General features: G+C 37.7%; 1 pseudogene; it reads right to left on the reverse strand.

Moving 5' to 3' along the window:
• Positions 1-6,906: 6,906 nt before the first annotated feature.
• LOC136388435 (large ribosomal subunit protein uL24-like) lies at positions 6,907-21,972 on the reverse strand (annotated as a pseudogene).
• Positions 21,973-22,224: the final 252 nt, after the last annotated feature.

Consider the following 22,224-nt stretch of genomic DNA (forward strand, 5'->3'; position numbering starts at 1 on the left):
AATTTAATAATTGTGTCATGCATTTAATTTCTTTAATTATAATTTTTTATAATATAACTAAGTCTGTGCAAATAAGTGTTAACTCATTTTAAAGGAGTGCTGAGTGATTAAAGAAAGAGTTATTTAATAACATCAATCCTAAAAATTTAATTAGTGAAATTTAATTTTGTTTACAAGATGAAACATCATAGCCTATAGGAAATCAACCAAGATCAGTGAAAAGAGATCTTAATATTCTATCCCAGCTAACTCATTTTTGAATCAGGTCTATCTTCGAAGAATCTAAGCTTTCAATAAAATCAGTGAACAAGTGTTTATTCATAAGCAATTATAATGTGCCCAGCCCTGTTCTAAATAATATAGAAGATATATAAATGGTGTAAAATGTGATTTAGGTTTTCTAATTGTTTACCATTTATTGTGGAAACAATTGATTTTCAATACAATTCCAATTTTTTTTCTGACCAATACTTACTATGGAATAAGAGTTCAGAGAAAAGAGAGAAGGGTGTGGATTGAAATCATCAGATACATTTCATTTTTAAAAAGTAGGATTTTTTTTTTAAAAAAGTAAAGGACAAGATCTGGTACATACTAGACATCCAATAAATATTTGTAAAATTGGTGACCAAGGAATATTTGATCAAATAGGTACAGAACATATAGATGGTGATCCAGTAAAAAATTCGTTTTACAGGTTAGAGGGCAGAATGAATCAAGGAGAAATTGAGCTACTGATAGTTGATTAATCCAGTTTTAAGGTAATAAATATCTGAAAACAGTGTCATGGCAATTTGAAAAGAATGTAATTTGGTGAATTAAGAAAATAGTTATAGGCCCTGGCTGGTTGGCACAGTGGTAGAGCATTAGCCCCGCATGTGGAAGTTCAGGTTCAATTTCTGGCCAGGGCACACAGGAGAAGAGCCTATATATTTCTCTACCCTTCCCCTTCTCCTTTCTTTCTGTTTCTCTCTTCACCTCCTGCAGCCAAGGCTCCATTAAAGCAAAGTTGGCCCAGGCGCTGAGGACAGCTCCATGGCTTCCACCTCAGGTGCTAGAATGGCTCCAGCTGCAATGGAGCAATACCCCAAATGGGCAGAGCATGCCCCCCTGGTGGGCATGCTGGGTGGATCCAGTCAGGTGCATGCGGGAGTCTGTCTCTCTGCCTCCCCGGTTCTCACTTCAGGAAAAAAAATAAAAAAGAAAGAAGATATTTATAAAAGGATAAATGAAATTAGTGATGCATTGGGTCACTAATTAAGAATTAATAATTAGTGCCTAATAAGAAATAAGAATGAGAAGAGTCAAGATTATCTCAAATTTGATTATATTACTGACTCCTTTCCCTCCTCCACTAAGAACTTGGAAGTACTTTTAACAGATTTGACAGAAAAGAAAATACTTTTGTTCAGGACATGAGTTTGGGTCAATAGAAAAATATAAGCAATTGGAAGCATAAGATTAGAACGTAGTTGAAATGCCTACCATGTTTTTAAAAGCTAAAATTATAGTGGTATCTCTCAGCCTGGGGATTTAAACAGGGCTATGTTTGGATGGAACACTTTTGAGCATATCTAGAGGTCTAGGCTGTTGCTTTAGTCAGCAGATTTAATGTATGAATTCAATGTAATTCCAACTTCAAATATTTAAGACCAGCAATACACCAGGTATTATTCCTCAGTTGTCCCTGTACCCATGGAATCCAGAATCTGGTAGTCACTGAGATGCTCACGGGAAGTAACTCACTCTCAGGGAGGAGAGGGTTGCACAGGTTCTGAGATGGGCAGAGAAAGCTGTTTTTCATCACTGTAAAGCCAGTAACCACGGCCACCATCACAGCCTCCTGACCTGTGCAGGTTCTCATTTGATTCAGACAGATGGTAATGAAACAATGGATCCAAGAACTGGTGGGCCATTACATTTAATCCTAGCTTGCACCCAGCAGGCAAGAAATACACACAGTGGGAAAACACTTCCCTTCCCATTCAGGGCTCCCAAAGCCACATACTTATCCGAGTATTCCTAGAATCAAAGGTTTCTACCTCACCAGCCTTGTTCACTTCTGTTCCCCATATCCTTCTCTCTGCACAAACTCTGCACAAACTGGCTTCTCCTTCAGCATTCTGCCATCTTGGCTGCTTCTCCTCTCCTCCACGTGGCCTTTCTCTGCTCCCCTCCAGCATGGGCTTCTGTGCCCCATTTTATAGTGTAGAAATCAAAACCTTTAATCCAATATATCATACAAACAAGGAAGTCTCTGATACAAGTCACTTATCTGAAGCATAATGGGATTCCTCATGAGAGTGCATCACCCTACATCATGCAACAGTCAAGGGTGTGGGGAAAAGCTTTGTCTTAAAACTAAGCTTTAGGTTATAATGACCCTGCCTGCTTACAGCCTGTCCCCCACACCCAATGAAAATTATAAGCGAGCAAACATATACATCGTATTTACAAACTTATTTGACCAACACTAGGCACCTGGGGCTTTCTGCGCTGGTGGCCTTCTGTTCCTGGCCTATAGTCCTTGCTCTACTCACGTCTGGCTAACTGCCTACCACATAACCATAATGATGTAGAGGAAACACTTAAGTTCTGAGAAATAAGTTATATCAGTGTATAACTGAAAAGAGCTGTAATAGGAAAAAGCACCAGCAATGATGACCTAGATATCATTGCAGAAAATTGAAGCAGCAGGAAGGAGATTTGCTGCTGCCACATGGGAGAGGAGAGGACTATTTCATGAGCACGCGTAAGATACTGCATAGAGAATCTCATAATTGTTTGCAGAAATTCAGAGGGAGGATGAGAGAGTTGTGGATTTCCCAAATTTGCATTATACCAATGAATCTCATTGAATTACAGACAATACCATATCCCAAAAGGGTAACTGTAAATGTGAATAGACATTTTCACTTATCACAATGTTGGGCAGATAAGTTTGTAAACTGTAATTTTATGCTCACTTTGTTAAAGATGGTGCTGCCCACGTGGATGGCCATCACGTAGGTGATAATATTAATTGCCTTCATGCTTGGGAAGGGGCTTGGTTACGCTAATGTGTGTTGAGGAGGGCTTTCGCGACAAAAAGTTTTAAAAGGAGGAGCTAGGAGGCCATTTTGGGAGAGAGTGACCAAATTCTTGTAGAGAGGAAGAGCCTGTGTGGTAGTAGGGTAGGGAGGCCACGTGGAGGGGGCAGCCAAAATGGTGGAATGGTGAAGGAGAAGCCAGTTCGTGGAGGAGAATGAGATGGGGAACAGAGATGAATAAGACTGGTGAGGTGGAAGCCTTTGATTCTAGGAAAACTCAGATGAGTCAGTTGCTTTGGGAGCCCTGACTGGAAAGGGAAGTGTTTCCCATTGTGTGTTTTTACTCACTTGCCAAGTGCAAGTCTAGAATAAAGGAAAATGGACCACCAGTTTTCAGCTCAATTGTTTCTCTACAACCGATCCGAATTAAATGCGAACCAACACTGGCCAGGCGGCTTTGATGGTGGCCGCAGCTACTGGCCATACACATAATGACTCAGGGGTCATATAGACAGTAAACATTTGGATTCTGAATAAAACATTATTATATTCATGTTTTAAAGAGGTAGAGAAATTTCTTTTCCAAATGGTGGGGACAAAGGATGGTAAGCTAATGCAATGCCCAGGACAGTCTCACATAAGGAATTCTTTTTCTGCCCAAAATGCTAATAAATAGTTCCTCTATTGAGAAATTGTACATTATAAATGATGCCAAATAATATGATAAACTGTGAGGAGTGCACTATTTCTCTTCTACATTAAGATATTTGATAAATAACAAAACAACTATAATTAATGAGAATTAATTTTTCCATCAAATATCATGGTAGAAGTAGTAAAATACAAACAAACTCAAGGAAAGTACAAACAACATCGTTGAATTTTAAAAAACTAAACATTGCAAAAAATACAGTGCAGTTTTGTATCTCTAAAATTTCAACTGCCACAAAGAAAAATCATTATAGGAAGCCTGATTATTATTGTATTCATGTTTTAAAGAGGTAGAGAAATTTCTTTTCCAAATCCCAAAAGAATGGAGATTATGAGAAAATTCAGAGAACAAAGGACTTAAAGAAATTCATCATCTGTATTCTGTGATTTCAGGAAAAATAACATATAAATCATTTTAAGGATAGAGTTTTCTTTTCTTTGTGGTGGGGGAAAGAAAAGAGCAATTATCTTAGCTGAATGTATTCCTCCCTTCCTAAGCAGGTTTAAATATTATATCCTCCTGTTGTTGAAAATCCATTTGTTCCTTGTTCTCCTGCCAGGGAATTAATCTAAATGGGAATTTTTTGAATAAAAAAAAAAAAAGAGAGAGAAAGCTTACCTAGGAAAAATGGAAGATACTAAATCAGAAGCAGCAGGAGACATACCAGGAGAGCATTACGGGTCAGATATCAAAGGGAGTTCACCATCAACAGCACAAACTGCTGGGGCACAATCATTTCCTCTCCATTATAATTACAAAAGTGGGAAAGCAAATTCTAGCCCTTCATACATAATGTATCATTCTGGCACCCAACTTGAATATTAAAAGGATTCAGGTCTGTAAAACTCTTGTGTATTTATTGAGGATCAGTTATAAATGAAAATATAGTATATATTTTATTTTAAGTAAAGTAGCTCATAACCTGGAAGGCTCTCCTTTTTGCAAGAATTTGGGAAACAAGGAAAAAGGAATGAGTACTAATTTTGAATTCAGATAGCTCACAATCAAATCCTGACTTTGCTATTTACTACGTAATTGGACAAATATCTTAGCTTTGGCTGCCTCACCTGTAGCCTCAGAGATTAGCATTTTCTAAGAAAATTACATGGCAGAATTAGTAAAATACAAAAAAAGTGCAAATTTAGGGAAAGTACAAATTAATGTTGAATAGAAAACCTAAAACTCAAATAAAATATAGTATAATTTTATATTCTTTTTTTTTAATTATTAAGTGAGAGGCAGGGAGTCAGACAGACAGACAGACAGACAGACAGACTCCCACATGTGCTTTGACCAGGATCCACCTGTCAAGCCCCCTACAGGGTGATGCTCTGCCCATCTGAGGCTGTTGCTCTGTTGCTTGGCAACTGAGCTATTTTAGCCTTTGAGGTGAGGCCATAGAGCCATCCTCAGCACCTGGGGCAAACTTGCTGTAACCAATCAAGCCATGGCTGTGAAAGGGGAAGGGATGGGGGAAGGGAAAGGGGAGGAGTAGAGAAGCAGATGGTCACTTCTCCTGTGTGCCCTGACCAGGAACTGAACCTGGACTTCCACATGCCAAGCCGATGCTCTACCTCTGAGCCAACCAGCCAGGGGCAAGTTTTATGTTCTTATAGTTTCCTGAGCTAGGCATAAAGGCCATTGTCTTCTAAATTCTATCTACAAACTGAACAGTTCCCTCTTTAATTCATCTCTGTCTCACAGTACTTTCTACTATATAACTGGCAGAAATCAGTTGACACTGGATTATCTCTTTAGCTTATTAGGTATACTTTCTATATTCCAAAGTAGCAATGTGACAGTTTTATAAATTGTTTCACTACTAACTGGACTGGAGGTGGCGCAGTGGCTAGAATGTCAACCTGGGACGCTGAGGTCCCAGGTTCGAAACCCTGAGGTAATAGGTTTGAGGGCAGGCTCATCTGGCTTGAGCACAGGATCACTGATATGATCCCAAGGTCGCTGGCTTGAGCCCAAGGTCACTGGCATGAGCAAGGGATCACTGGCTCTGCTTGAACCCTCCCCCCTTCACTAAGACACATATGAGAAGCAATCAATGAACAGTTAAAGTGAAGCAACAACAAGTTTTAAAACAGTTTTCTTACTACTATTCCAGACTTCACTAACAGCCTTAGCCCACAGCCTTTCCAGCTTCCGCTCGCTGCCTAGTCCTAAAGCCACTGTCGTACATTTTAGATATTTGTTATATCAACTCCCCTCTAAAAACAAAATTTCATAACAATTTCTGCTTATAATAAGCCACTCCAAAACATAGTCCTTAGAAACATAATCATTTATTAGCTCAATTTTGCTATTTCACAGTTTTGGCTGGACATGCCTAATTGGTCTCACCAGGGCTCTTGTGTGGCCACATTTAGGTGGTGTCCTGAAGTCTGATTGTTTATGAACGGCCTCACTCACATACATGGTGGGTGTCTGGAGTGACAGGGGCAGTGGAGTCACATGTCTCCATCATGTAGCAGGCTAGCATAGGCTTCTTATTGCTGAGTTCCAAAACCAGCAAGAGAAAGTTTGTCTATTTTTTTCATCGATTGGAGAGAGTGAGAAGCATCAACCTGTCATTCCACCCCGTTGTTCCATCTAGTTGTGTATTCACTGATTGTTTCCCATACATGCCTTGACCAGGAATTGAGCCCACAACCTTGGCTGGCCAGGACAACACCTCATCCACTGAGCCACCCTGCCAGGGCAAGAAAAAATAAGTTTCGATGTGTAATCACTTTTCAAGTCTTTGCCTTTGTCACATTTGCTACTTTCTCATTGGCCAGGCAAGTCAGTTGGCCGTGTCGAAGGTCATTTTGAGGGATGACTAGCCACAGTCCTGGAATGGGTGTGAGAGGGGAAATTTTGAAAACAATCTGTAACAGGTGGTTATGCCTGAGCTTGGTTTTAAAGGACACATGGGATTTTACAGATAGACAAATGGGAGGGAAATTTCATTGCAAGAAGAGGGAACATAATATTATATTGAGAGCCATGAAGGAATAAACATGATAACCTGTTCTGAAAACATGTTTTTGCTTTTTCTTCGTATTGCTACCATTCAACCTCGCATATTTCAAACTTCCATTTAAGAGTTTCGATTATTTATATATTTCATTTTAACAGTTTTTAATGAAGGTTGTATCTAAGATTACTTTATTCCTACATCTTCTCAATTGTTTCTTCCTTGTATTTGCCCTTTTTCTTTCCTACTTACTGAGATTTGGCTTTATGTTCAGGTTTATGTTTTTTGTTTGTGTGTTTACTTTTATTAGTATTTATTTTGCTTCTTCAGTTTCTTCTGCGATACCTTTTTCTTCTATGCAACCTCCTCTTCTGGCTTAGGAACAATCTGCTCTCTTTCAGTAAAGATCATCTCAGTCCTCCAGGGAGAGCTCATGTAAGGGTTCATCCGCCCTTGAGCTCTGCAAGTTCTGCGCTGCATCTTGGGAGATTTGTTTGCCTGGATGTGCCTAAGGACCAGGGAATCTACATCTAAACCCCAAAGTTCAGCATTTTTAAGCATGTGCAGCAAAAATTCAGTACTCTTTTTGGGGCACTGACCCTGCGTCCAGCCCCACTGTTGGACCTGGGCACACCTTCCAACTCCATTATTGTGATGGAATGGCACACGTTGCTTCTGTAAAGTGACTGCCTCCAGATAATTGATGGCTTTTCAAGTATACATACCCCTGATGGTCTGGGTAGTTTCATGACTGTTTTTAAAGTGAACACGAAGATGTGAACCTGTACATTCAAGGACCTTCTTGTGGTCTTTGTCCAGCTTTAGTTTATTGATAAACACCTTGCTAGGTGAGTGCCCACATAAACAGTTTTACCATTAGCTTTCTCCCACTGCACTTATTTATTGTAGATGACACATTTTTTTTTCTGTAAATCTGGACTACATTTCCAATTTGCTGCCCTTTGTAGTCTCCTCACACAACCTGAACTTCATCATCCTTCTGTATGGGCATTCATCAAGCTTTGTACTAGACTTCTGTCTCAACTCTGGAAAGAGGAGAATGTGGGAAGGTGCATTGAAATGCCTTTTATGGTTCTTGCTCTGGTCAGAAGTCACAAAGGTATTGAATTTATTTTGACTGCTGGTACTTCAGCAATGGCTGCAAAAGTGAGAATTTAGATGATATTTTCATGTCAAATTTAAATGCCAACCAATTTGTTTAACCCTAAAGAAGATATCTTTAAAAAATCATGAAAAGAACAGTAAAAAAAATCCATAATTCATATAGTTAACCCAACTTCCCTTTCAGACTTCAAACTGTCATTGCTTTCTATTATTATTACAGTGTGTCCGTAAAGTCATGGTGCACTTTTGACCGGTCACAGGAAAGCAACAAGACGATAGAAATGTGAAATCTGCACCAAATAAAAGGAAAACTCTCCCAGTTTCATACCTATTCAGTGCAGTTCGATGTGGGCTCACGCACAGATTTTTTAGGGCTCCTTAGGTAGCTATCCCGTATAGCCTCTACAGACTTATCACTGACTGATGGCCTACCAGAACGGGGTTTCTCCATCAAACTGCCAGTTTCCTTCAACTGCTTATCCCACCGAGTAATGTTATTCCTATGTGGTGGTGCTTCATTATAAATGCACCGATATTCACGTTGCACTTTGGTCACGGATTTGAATTTAGCGAACCACAGAACACACTGAACTTTCCTCTGTACCATCCACATCTCGACTGGCATGGCCATGGGCTGCTTCGCTGTATACACGGTGTTACGTCATTGTCTGTGCATGCGCACATGCTGCCACATCATCCTACAGAAACTGGGAGGGTTTTCCTTTTATTTGGTGCAGATTTCACATTTCTATCGTCTTTTGTTGCTTTCCTGTGACCAGTCAAAAGTGCACCATGACTTTATGGACACACTGTATTATTATTATTATTTGTATTTTTCTGAAGTTAGAAGTGGGGAGGTAGTCAGACAGACACCCATATGCACCCAACAGGGATCCACCATGCATGCCCACTAGAGGGCAATGCTCTGCCCATCTGGGGTGTTACTCTGTTACAGCTGGAGCTATTCTAGCACCTGAGATAGAGGCCATGGAGTCATCCTCAGCACCCGGGCCAACTTTGCTCCATTGGAGCCTTGGCTGCGGGAGAGGAAGAGAGAGACAGAGAGAAAGGAGAGGGGGAAGGTTGGAGAAGCAGATGGGTGCTTCTCCCGTGTGCCTTGACCGGGAATCAAACCTAGGACTTCCACATGCTGGGCTGACGCTCTACCACTGAGCCAACTGGCCAGGGCCATTGCTTTCTAAATATGATAAAAAATCTTTTTAAAATTGAATGTATTGGGGTAACACTGGTTAATAAAATTAAACAGGTTTCAGGTGCACAATTCCACAACACATCATTTGTATACTATACTGTGTTTTCACCACCTCAAGTCAAGCCTCCATCACCATTTATCCCCCCTTTACCCTCCTCTGCCTTCCTGTACAACTCCCCCCACCCACTGGCAATCACCACACCATTGTCTGTGTCCATGAGTTTTTTCTTTGCTCAATCCCACCACTCCCCCTCACACTTCCCCCGCCCCCAACAGCCGTCAGCCTGCTCTCTATCTGAATCTGTCTCTACTTTTGCTTATTAGTTTATTTTGTTCATTAGATTTCACATATGAGTGAAATCCTACGGTACTTGTTTTTCTCTGACTGGCTTATCTCATTGAGAATAATGCTTTCCAGGTCCATCCATGCTCTTGCAAAGGGTAAGATTTCCTTCTTTTTTTAACAGCTGAGTAGCATGCCATTGTGTAAATGTACCACAGCTTCTTTATCCCCTCATCTACTGATGGACACTTGGGCTGCTTCTAAATATTGGCTATTGTAAATAATGCTATAATGAACATAGGGGAGCATATATTTTTTCAAATCAGTGTTTTGGGTTTCTTTGGATAATTCCAAAAAGTGAAATCTCTGGGTCATAAGGCAGTTTCATTTTAATTTTTAAAGGTAACTCCTTACTGCTTTCCCCAGTGGCTGCAACAATCTGCATTCCCAGCAACAGAGCAGTTCCCTTTTCTCCACATCCTCCCCAACACTTCCTTGTTGATTTATTGATGATAGCCATTCTGGCAGGTATGAGGTGATACCTCATTGTGCTTTTAATTTACTAAATATGACAACATTTCAAGAGTTAATGCACCATCAGCAAATAATAAAATGAATCATTAATATTATTGCCATTCAAGACAGTTCAGATAGGAGTGGTGGTAGTGGTGGGCAGTACATGATGAAACAATAAGTATACCAGTGGAATTTTTTGAAAAAATGGACTTTGTTGGCTATGATGGGTTTTTGTGTAGCTGGGTAGAAGGAGAACCAATGACTAAATAAATTTTGTTGGTGATGGTCAATTTTATGTAGAAAATAGTTTAGTCAATGATAGTAGTTGACCTGTTATGTTACACACCCTACTCTATGCTTAAGTGATATTACACAACTCTCCATATTTTAATGTTCTTAAATTGAAAGGAGCATACACATTTAGACACATTTTCACATTTAACAAGTCGGGGCTAGAAGAATTTGCTACCAGATCTATTTTATGCCTCTGTCAAGGCGTCTTCAGCATTTTACCTCTGTAATCAAGATGACGAAAATCGATGTTCAGAACACTTGTAACCCAACTTTGTATCTTGACTCTCTCATGACCTATCTGATATGACAGTTTCAGAAGAAAAATGCCGTACATTTAAAAATAACTGAATTACTAAGCTATTACATCTGGAGTGTTGCAAAATTATTATTATTATGGCAAGGGTATGGAGAGATTGATCTTAGAATTAAAATTGAATTGGAGATTGGAAATATGATTCAATATTTTATATTAACATTGCCCAGAATGCTGAAGGAACTTATCCAAAGTTACAAAACCAGTTCATTGCAGAGTTGAGACCCTAACTCAGACCACCTATCTTGGCTGAGTGTTCTTTCTACCACATTGTGCTGCCTCAGATCCAAATAATATTTGTGGTATCAATAAATCACCATTTCATAACTATTTCAAAAAGTTCTGTAAGTATTTTTTTAATAGATGAGAAGACCTTTTTTTTAAAAATTTTTATTTATTCATTTTTAGAGAGGAGAGAGGGAGAGAGAGGAGAGAGAGACAGAGAGAGAGAAGGGGGGAGGAGCTGGAAGCATCAACTCCCATATGTGCCTTGACCAGGCAAGCCTAGGGTTTTGAACCGGCGACCTCAGCATTTCCAGGTCGACGCTTTATCCACTGCACCACCACAGGTCAGGCCCTGTAAGTATTTGACATAAGCCCAAGTTGTAGGTGCTTAAGAATAGGCCCTGGCCAGGTGGCTCAGAGGATAGAGCATTTTTCCCGTGCTCTGAGGTCACAGCTTCAATCCCTGATCAGGGCAGCTACAAGAACCAATCAATGAGTTCACAACTAAGTGGAACAATGAGACGCTGCTTCTATCTCCCCATTCCTTTCTCTCTCTCTCAAATCAATGGAAGAATTTAAAATAAAAAGATAAGACAGTGAATAAAATATAGTATCAACTTTCACGTAGATGATAGCCTAGTTAAAATAATCACATAGCAGATGATTTTGACATCTTGTAACTGTTTATCCCTGCATTTATTCATTCAACAATTTTGATTTTTTTACGCACACATTATATGGGCATGAGAGAGAGAAAAAGACAGAAAGACAGACAGGAAGGGAAAGAGATGAGAAGCATCAATTTATAGTTGCAGTACTTTAGTTGTTCATTGATTGCTTCTCAAACGTTCCTTTACCAAGGGGCTCCAGCTGAGCCAGTGACCCCTTGCTCAAGCCAGCGACCTTGGGCTCAAACCAGCAAACTTGGGCTTCAAACCAGCAACCTTTGGGCTCAAGTCGGCAACCATGGGGTTACGTCTATGATCCCATGCTCAAGCCAGAGACCCCCACACTAGAGCTGGTGAGCCTGTGCTCAACCCAGATGAGCCCACACACTCAAGCCAATGATCTCGGGCTGTGAACCTGGGACCTCAGTGTCCCAGGTTGATGCTCTAACCACCGTGTTACCAACAGTCAGGCTCAACAAATATTTTGTAAGCAACCACTATATGTCATCAATTTACTAGGCACTGAGAAAGTGTCAGTGAATGAGGAAAATTATTCCTGCTCCCACGGAGCTTCTAGTATTCATTTTTTAAAATGTATTTATTTTTTCTTTAGAAATAAATATAAACATAAAACAAAATAAAATTTAATATATATATTCACACATAAGTAATATGGCATAGTGCAATAACAATTTGCTAGTTATCAGGAGATGTGGATTTTAAATTTGGCTTTTGCCTTTGAACACGTGAATGACTTAGGAAACATACATAACTTCCCTGGTACTGGTATTTAAAACAAGAAGAATAGACTCAACCTGTGCTATCCAATATGACAGTCACATGCCAGTCCTGGAATCAACCAGTCCTCCTAGAAGGCCTGGTTCCTTTCTGCATGGAATAACATTAGAGACCAAGATATGGGCACTTGGTATACTTGTTACTGTTATGTTTCTGTTTCGAGGGCCCTTTCGCTGGACAGAGCTCCTTCTGCTTCTTCTCCTTAAGCGTGCCTGTCTTCTCTCATTTCCCACAATCGTCCCTACCTGCTTCTGATTCTCTCATCCTGTTTACTTCAGCTTTGCATCTGCAATATGCTGTTACTATAATTAATCAACCCTCATTCCTGATTTACCCTTCTTTTTTACAGCTCCAAAATAGCTTCTTTGTGATTCTTTGGAAAGTTGATACAATATTGACTTTTTGTTTTGTTTTGTTTTGGTGACTGTATGATAGGAATATGATTTGTTCTATTTCATTTTACCAGTTTTTACATCAAATTTGTCTACCAGTTGGAGTGCCCTTTTCTCCTGTTACAAATTTTTTGGACTAAATCCTTTTATTTTCTTTTAATTTGAAATTTGTTCATGATTCATTCATATATGCGTCATGACTATGATTAGTACTCAGATAAGGTGAAAAAGGTAGACACACCCTACTGTATTATACCCCTCAGTAGTAATTCTAATCAAAGTCTATGCCACCAAAATACAGGAGTGGGCAAAAGTAGGTTTACAGTTGTTGGAATGGAAAAAGACATGCAGGTTATGATTGTTACAATAGCTTTATTAACTCAAAAGAATGCCACTCACAGCTGTAAGCCTACTTTTGCCCACACGGCATTGATAATTGTTTTCATTTGGAGATAGATACATGGAGATTCATTATATTAGTGGCTCTGTTTCTGAATACGTTTGAGCATTTTCATAATAAAAAGTTAAATTAAGAAAACAGCCTGACCTGTGGTGGCGCAGTGGATAAAGCGTTGACCTGGAACGCTGAAGTCACTAGTTCAAAACCCTGGGCTTGTCTGGTCAAGGCACATATGGGAGTTGATGCTTCCTGCTCCTCCCCCCCTTCTCTCTCTCTCTCTCTCTCTCTCTCTCTCTGTCTCTCTTCTCTAAAATGAATAAATAAAAATAATTTAAAAATAAAAAAAAATTAAAAAGAACAAAAAAAACACTTGAAGTGTAAACAATGCATTTTATAGATTCACCTCACTTTGTTATCAGAAATCTTTTCTGAGCAACAGCTGTTTCACTATTGGTGAGAAGATCGATTAGGGATGTGTCTTTTTTTTATGGAGACCTTATTTAGAGTTTTCATTTTTTAAAGTAAATAGCTGACTCTATCTGATGAATGGATTTTGTGCTTTAAATATCCTTAAATAAAATCCTTTCAAAAAGGATTCTAAAAATTACATTTCTATTATGTATGTATGAAACCATGAAAAGCTGATTATGAGGCCAGGATCTAGTGCTGTCGTAATGTACGCCACACCCTAAGCCACTGCCTAGTTTTTTGACAGTGGTTGACCCTCTGTGTATGGAAGACCTGTGCCCAGACTGCTGATTCTACAGTCCGTCCATCTCCAGAGCTGAGCCATTTAGAAGAATTATAGCAGCAGGCTGCACACATCCTTCCCTGTTGTTTACTCCGCCTGGCTTTGCATGTACTGCTCCTGCAAGTGAAACTCATCTGAACTTCATAACACACAGTGCTGACATGTTTAAATTGATTTTCACTTTTAGGATATCTCATTTAAGATATTAATTTGCATTGTAAACATTTTCTTCCTTGGTGATTCCAAGGAAAACAAGAGGCCAGTCAGATGTGAACAATCCTAAATCAATGAGATTCAAAATAATAAACTGTAATATACATAATAGTCTGTCCATTCTAGACTGATTATTTCCACACTTCCTGCAATCAGGGTAACTTTTCTCCTGGAAGCACTCTGGAAAAAGTTTTGTATGACAAATGAGACATATAAATGAATAATTGTCTCATAAAATATTAAAGTTTACTTAGAAAAAAGACATTCTCTGGTTATCCAGTGTTTGCTGACTGAAGCAAGGTTGTGTCTTAGTAAGCTTATCCACTACTAATTACAAAGCACTTCCCTCCAGTGTGCATTTAGTCCAAATGTAAATATTCCAATCATAATTACCCTTGGAAGGCTCCTGCATGGTAATGGTTGCTGTGATCCGGGAACATTCCCAGTGGAATGCTCCAGTCCTCCATTTTTCTATTAATAGTTCCTTACATTTCTTTTTTCATGTTGCAGATGTTCTGAAAACATATGCTGGATGCTTTTTGTTGCTCAATAAGAATTTAAATCTTTTATATTTTAATAATAATTTGGAAAATTCAATATCTCCATCATCATAAATTTTAATTTTTTTCATGGACCACTAAAATGATCATAACTTAAAAAGGCAAAAAGAAAAGATATATAGATAAGTATTATTTTAATAAAAATTAAAATTTGATGAGTTTTAGAATTCTGTATCTTCTCTTCTTTTCCCAAACACCTTACTTATCATTAGTTTTGAAATGATCGATAAAATATTATAAAAAATACAAATTGCAGATACTCCTTATGTCTGCAGATTAAAACTAAAAAATGTTCATAATTTTTATCGAAGTTTGTTAATATGTATATAATATCATTCTATGTGGACACTAGGAATCTATAATTATATATGTGGTCAGCAAAGAAATATAAATTGACAAATGTTATTTTATATATTTCTTACATAACTAGAAAAGCATTGTTGTAAAAGTAAATGTTACTTTGAAGTTTTCAAAAGTATTTTATCTTTTTTCTAATCATAAAAGTTAAATATGGTCTTGGCCGGTTGGCTTAGTGTATAGAGCGTTGGCTTGGCATGAGGATGTCCTGGGTTCAATTCCCAGTCAGGGAACACAGGATAAGTGACTATCTGTGTCTCTCCCCCTCCTTTTCCCCCTTCTCTTTCTCTTCCCCTCTCACAAAAAGTGGCTCAATTAGTTCTAGTGTGAGCACCAGGCACTGAGGATAGCTCAGCTGATCTGATTATCGGCCTCAGGTACTGAAGATAGCTTGGTTGATTCAAGCATCAGCCCCAGATGGGGGTTGCCAGGTGAATCTCTGTTGGGGCACATGCAGGAGTCTCACTAAAAAAAGTTAAATATATTTATGATAGAAAAATCAGATCATATATTTAGGAAATAAATACAAAAATTCCCTTAGTTCTACCATCCAAACACAAAGTTAATATTTTTGCATATTTATCATACTTTTATATTCAATTTTTTCTTTTTTTAAAAAAACATTATTATATAAATTTCCTCTTATTATAAATTTTATGCACATATTTAATGTTTTTAAAAATTTAACCATAAACCATAATATATTTAACCACATTACTCCTTATGGTATCTCCAACTTTCTTTCAAAAATAATTTTGTTATAATGTAAGTACAAGTTTGAACTTTACAATTTTGCATTTAGGAATTCCTTCAAGGATAATTCTAAAAGTAAAATTATTTGGTTAAGGGATACTGTTGCTTTAAGACTTTTCACATATTACTAACAAAAAGATTTAAACCAGTTTTATACACCCCAATAGTATGAGAATGACTGTTTCTATTACCTCCTTACCAGCATTCAGTGTTTTATTCTTGAAATAGAAAATTAGCAGAGAGATAAAAGCAAAAATCTACTTAGATCTAATAATTTTATTTTTTAATTTTAAAAAGGATTTCTAATGATATTAGACTTTTCCACATTGGTGATATGTATTAATTTATTTTGGCCAATTGTCTGTTCGTATCCTTTGTTCATGTGTTTAGTGAAGACTTTTTTCATCATTGGTGATTTTAGGAAGTTTTCTATTTGCAGAAATTAGATAATTAATTTTATGCTTGCTTTTTATATTTTCAATTTATACAATTAACTCTTAAATTCATTTGATGTGTAGTTGATAGAATGCTATGAGTAAAGGTTATAAACAAAGATCCCTACACTCACGACTTCTCTTAGAATCATTTAATGAATAATCTTTTTTGACTTGAGAACTTTATCATATATTTTAATTTTTGTAACACTAATATTTTACTATTTCAACATGTTATATAATTCTCAAAATTATTATTTTTCAACTTTTAGTGTTTATCTAAATTTTTTTTAGCATTTTGAAAATTTTAAAGAAATGGTTTTTGGATGTCAGTGATCCTATAAATCAATTTTGGAATGATTTGACATTATTAAATTATTCAGTTTTTCTTTCCAGAGACATGGTATATTTTTAGTTCTTTCTTTATGTAGGTCACAAAATATGACTATTATGAGTGAAATTTCTTTACATTATCATGACATTGATATTTACATTATCATTACATTTATAATGACAATTTCTGTAATAAAAATATATATTTGTATTTCATTGTCTAGATAGACATTGAAATGGGTATTCATGCTTTTTGTCCAATTTTCTATTGTTTTGCCTGGATTTTTACTGGATACACATACACACACATACACAGGAATATTATATACAGAGTGGGGCAAAAATAAGTTTACAGTTGTGAGTCATGAAACACAGAGTTTATTCCTGTATTATTATTTATTATTTATTGTATAATTGTCCATATAACTGTAAATCTACTTTTTCACCACTCTGTATAATAATATAATAATACCTACACTCATTAGCCTTGGGGTTTACTAAGCAATTATCTTATTTAATTTTCAAAATAGCCTGAGGAAGTAGACATAATGGTTTCCATTTTACAGATAAAAACCTAAAACTTAAGAGTTTGAGTAACTTGTTCTATTTGTAACTTCTGAGTGATGGACTCAAGTCTGTCTGACCTTTGATTTCAAAGTGTCTGTGCTCTTAATTGCACTACTCTGCAATATGAAAGCTATTAAATTTTATATTTTTAACTTACATTTCTATTGACTGGATTTTAGGATTTAGAGAAAAGTATATTTGAATTACAAATTTCAAATCAACATTCTTTATTCCTTGTTGCAGACTCCTCAATAAATCCTCTATTGAATTTCAAAGAATACTCCAAAAACAAGAACTCTCAAATGACTGTCAGTAGAATTTGTCAAAAGAAGATTAGAAAGGCTCTATTAATATTTACGCATACATTTTGTTCTTAACACAAACTTAGTGATTTAAAAAGCATGTTCCTCTTCCACCACAGAATTTCTTACAAAAAAACCTTCTAGACACTTAAGAAATTCCTACTTAATTTTTTTATACATTAAACAACCACCATAATGGCATAATAGCTACAAAGGCTTTTGACAATTGTATTCATGAACTACAGTGTCTCAACACAGCTCAACTGACCACAGAATTTTAAAATGACCACAAAGAAATAGATGATGACGTATAAAATAATAGCTTATGAACAACAGCTGCAACATTTCTTCAGCATTGAAGACGAGTCTTTATAAAATGGGACCAGACCATATAATTTTCTAGAAAAATTGTACATTATGGAAGAAACCTAATGGAAGAGGAAGGAAAATGGTTCAGTTGTACAAAATTAAGTCATTCAAGATCACTGGTGTTCATGATGGTCTATCATGGCTGTAAGAGTCAACCTTCTTGTTTTAATACATTATATTTTCATGTCCATTCAAGTGATAAAAAAAATCAAAGAAACAAACCCAGTTTAAAACACACACTGAATTTTCCGGTCTCTTCACTAGGACCACAAGCACAGAATATTTTCATCTAGCATGTGGGCCGCAGAGCAAGATCACAGCCGTTTGGCGGGCCGCACTAGGTCTACAAAAGGCAACTGTTATGCAACACTTTTCAGTGTCACAAAACGACCAGAAATTGTAGTTCGTGGATTAGTCTGCGGGTGCAAAAAAATTGTTCGGCGGGCCGCATGCAGCCCGCGGGCCATGAGTGTGAGACCTCTGATCTAGATGATGAACTCCTCCTTCCACACTAAGTTCCTCTGAACATGTGTGCATCTCATCTAAAACTGAAGTTTTGTTGTGTTTTTAAAGAAGCTCATCCGAATCCAGTATTTCCATGGGTAAAAAAACATACAAACACCATCTTCCTAATGTTTCTGTTGTTTTGTTTTTTTAGCATAAGAGAGAGAGAGAGAGAAACACAGACCAAAAGGGAGAGAGATGGGAAGCACCATCTTATAGTTGCCGCACCTTCATGGTTCATTGATTGTTTTCTCATATGTGCCTTAACTGGGGGGCTCTAACTGAGCCAGTGACCCCTTGCTCAAGCCAGTGACCTTGGGGTCATGTCTATGATCCCACACTTAAGTCAGCGACTCCATGCTCAAGTTAGTGACCTCAGGGTTTCGGAACCTGGATCCTCAGTGTTGCAAGTCAACGCTCTATCCACTGCACCACCACCTGGTTAGGCTATATTTATGATCAGTGTAACATTACTCTGAGCAGGTACAAGCTCAGAGGCGGTGGCAAAAAGATGGAAAAAAAAAGACAGCTGTGAACTCCTTGTCTTTTCTTTATTTGGCTGTGTAAATTATGTAAGTACTTCTAAAAAAAATTCCAGCAATGACTGAAAATCAGCTTATAAATCAAAAACTCAGTAATCTTTGAGAGATGAGATCCTCTTTGATCTGCAATCACAATTAAAAGGATCTGCATCACCAAGACAATGAAAGGGTTGATTCCAAACCCTAAGGCATAGGGTCTCATGCTTAGAATAACAGCAAACTGAAATACTGCTATCATTCTGAGAAGCATCTAATTTACATTGAATATAAAATAACCAGTATAGCATGCTCAGAAGTTAGTTGTGAAATTCGTAAGATGTAACACTCTTGTTTGACAGCTGAGAACTTTCCTAAGGCAACCTGGTAGTCTCCTAAGCGAGTCCCTTTCAGACTTTACTGTGCAGGGAAATCACCTGGGATGAAGATTCTTATTCTGTAGATCTCATGTGGTTCTGATAATTCAATGCTGACACTATTTGTAGAACCCACTTTGAGAAGCAAGTTCTTTACCCAAAAAAGACCCTCGCTGATGTTTAGTGGGCCCACTGTGAAGGCAGCCACAACTCCTTTAATATTTCAATAGCTTCTACTGCTCCATTATATGTTAAAGAATTTGGGGATGAAACTTTGTATGTAATGCCAAAGAACTTGTACATAGTTTAAGATGTCCTTATAGTCTGCAGTGATAAAAATCTACCAAAGGGATCAAAAAGGTCCTTCAAAAAGAAATAGTTCTTCAAATTTTGGAAACATTGTACAAAAATTCCAAATGCCTTTCATCAGGCTCCTTGGTGGATATTTCTAAAGGGGCTCTTTGCCTGCAGTAGGCTGGCATGCTACCCTTTTATGTTCAATTAACACTGCAACCATGATCACTGACTTTCATAGAAAATCTTTGCTGAATATTGCATGAAAGAATATGCTCTTCTGGGACACTGGCCAAAAAAGTATTAAAATAAATGCACAGGGACAGATGCCGTGGTCATGACCTTGAATACAAGTAAGACAGTTTTGCTGGAGGCACTAAATAGTTGAGGCTGCTGTGCAGAGGAGTTACCTCTTACAGGAACCAGTTACTTTATCATACTATTCTGCACTAACCACACCATATGCAGTGACCATCCTGTAGAAGAACTCAACAGTCTGCTTGGCCATGACTCCTTGACCAAGGAGGGTCAGCAGTCAGGAGATCATGAAGCCAACTCTGTAAGATCATGTCTGACCTGTGGTGGACATGACCTCGTGAGTGCCAAACCAGGAAGAAAGCAGCTCCAGATACAATATGTCCTAATGGGGAAGGTCTCATTTGTGATCTCTGCGGTGGTCAGATTTTTATCACGTTGTGATAAATAAGGGTGGGAGGGAGATGGATATGCAAGCCTTATCAGACAGAAAAATCTAGATAAGGAGAAAATCACAGTGAGGAAAAATCCAAGTGTGGCTCAGTAAACTTCATGGATGGTGAAACTTTCCATTCCCGAGTACATTCAAAATTTATTCCTTTCTGAAATTGGTGCCAACTTCCTCTGTTCAGTTCCAACTTCTGCCTCTTCCTGTTACTAGTAGCTACAAAGACTACTGGCCCATCTTTGATTCTCCTCTCTTCAGCTAAATATTATATGTGAAATACTTTACAGAAAACCCATGGTCATGACATTTGATTAATAATGATTTTTTTCTACTGTGGAAATAATAATAAAAATAGGAAACTTGGAAAATATAGACTTGCAGAAAACCAAAACAAAAATTACCCATAGTTCTTATTAAAAAACAACCACTGTTAACACTTTAGTGTATTTCTTTACATTTTATTCTTACTAAGCACCAAAAATTATTTATTTTTATTAAAGCAATATCAAAATTCAGAAAACCTTTTAAATTATACAAATATATCAAAGATTTCTTGCCCTTCCCCACGCTTTATGACAAGTCTCGCTCCCAGGAGATACAAATTTTCATCAGTAGCCACTGAATATTTTAAAGGGATTTTTGTTTATTTGTTTGTGGTGGTTATTCTCTAGCCTCCAATCATATGTTTTACTACTATTTATTCATTATTATAGACAGTATCCATCAACTTGTTATGAAAGATGAAGAAATTAGGACAGATATTCTTCCACTTTCCTCCTTCCCGATTTTTGTTATATTTTCTTAATTGTTTTAGCTTATAATGTTGACATTGCCTCATGGCTTGAAGTAGCTGTGTGTGCTGTGATTATAGAATGATTTTGGAAATGCAAACCCAGGGGAAAGAGAGGGAAAAGGAAGTGGAGGCGACCAGATTCCCTCAGTACTTCTTTAGTTACACCGATGATATCCCGATCCCAAACTGATTTTTTCCAATGTTGTCTCTAAACCTGGAATATCTCTGGGCATCCTTTGGAAAGGAACCCTCTTACCTATGAAGGTTTAGGTTGTAGTTTTTTTTTATTCCCCAATTTGCTCCTTCAGTCTAATCCTATTTAGTTTTTATCTTCCAGAATTTTCTCAGCAATTTCCTCAACTATCTCCATTTCACACCCCCATTCCTTAATGCTGCTTTTAATCTTTAAGCGTTTTTTTTTTTTTAAAATTTATTTTATGGCTTTTCTCTTATTTTCCTGGGACTTTGGGAGGCAGAGGTTTAGACATGTGTGTTCAATTCACAATATAAAGTTATGTATATACTATAGTTTGTGTGATAATTCACCTATTTCAGCTTAGCAAAATATTAATAAAAATAGTGTACATATATATATACATATATATGTATGTGTATATATATATATATATATACACACACACATATATATATTGCCAATTGTTATTTTCAGCTGTTCTTTACTGAATCTATTGAATTCCCGATTAACATCTTGGACAGGTTCCATAACATTCTGGTTACTTTCAGGTTTTGAAGTACAGTCCAGTTTTAAAACTTTAGTCTCCTTTTTTATCCCCTTGCTCTTCCTTCCCCCATGCAGTAGAAGTAGGGGAGGCAGTGCAGTTGGCCGAGGTGGAGAGGTCAGAGGTCAGGAGGCCTCACTGGCCTCACTCTGGTTCAACATGTTCACGCCTCAGAAGAGAAGATGGTCTCCAAGCAGGTGGAGTGCGGTTCCCTTGGGACACTGCTCAGACTTACCAGCCTCTCCGTTGCTGTGAGGAAAAGAATAGATGTCCCACAAGTCAATCAGCAGTTGACCCTCCCAGCTTCTTGTTTATATTGTGCACCTACCACCCAACAGCCTCCCGGACAGGCCTGTGCCCTTCTGCTGCTCCTCCAACTCCCCATGCCCTCGCATGGATCAAACAACCGCAGATGTCCTTGCCATATTCTTTTACTATTATGGCGAACCAGGTTCGGGCAGCTTTCATTTTCTTATAGATATACAGGAGTTCCTTGGGTTATGACAGTCTTGACACGTGATGTTTCGAGTTTATGACAATCACTCCCATAAAATCTTTAAGAAATTGAGACGTGAGTGTTTCGGCTGATGCCATTAGCGTTGTCCTTACGGACTACATGGGTGAACTAGTTTGGTTGCGTGCAGTGGAATACGCAGTAACATGTATACTGGAGCATGTAAAGGGATCAGCCCTGATGACCCAGTATCTCCAGCACCTTCT

The sequence above is a fragment of the Saccopteryx leptura genome, chromosome 1 (genome assembly GCF_036850995.1).
Source record: "Saccopteryx leptura isolate mSacLep1 chromosome 1, mSacLep1_pri_phased_curated, whole genome shotgun sequence".
Taxonomy (NCBI): domain Eukaryota; kingdom Metazoa; phylum Chordata; class Mammalia; order Chiroptera; family Emballonuridae; genus Saccopteryx; species Saccopteryx leptura.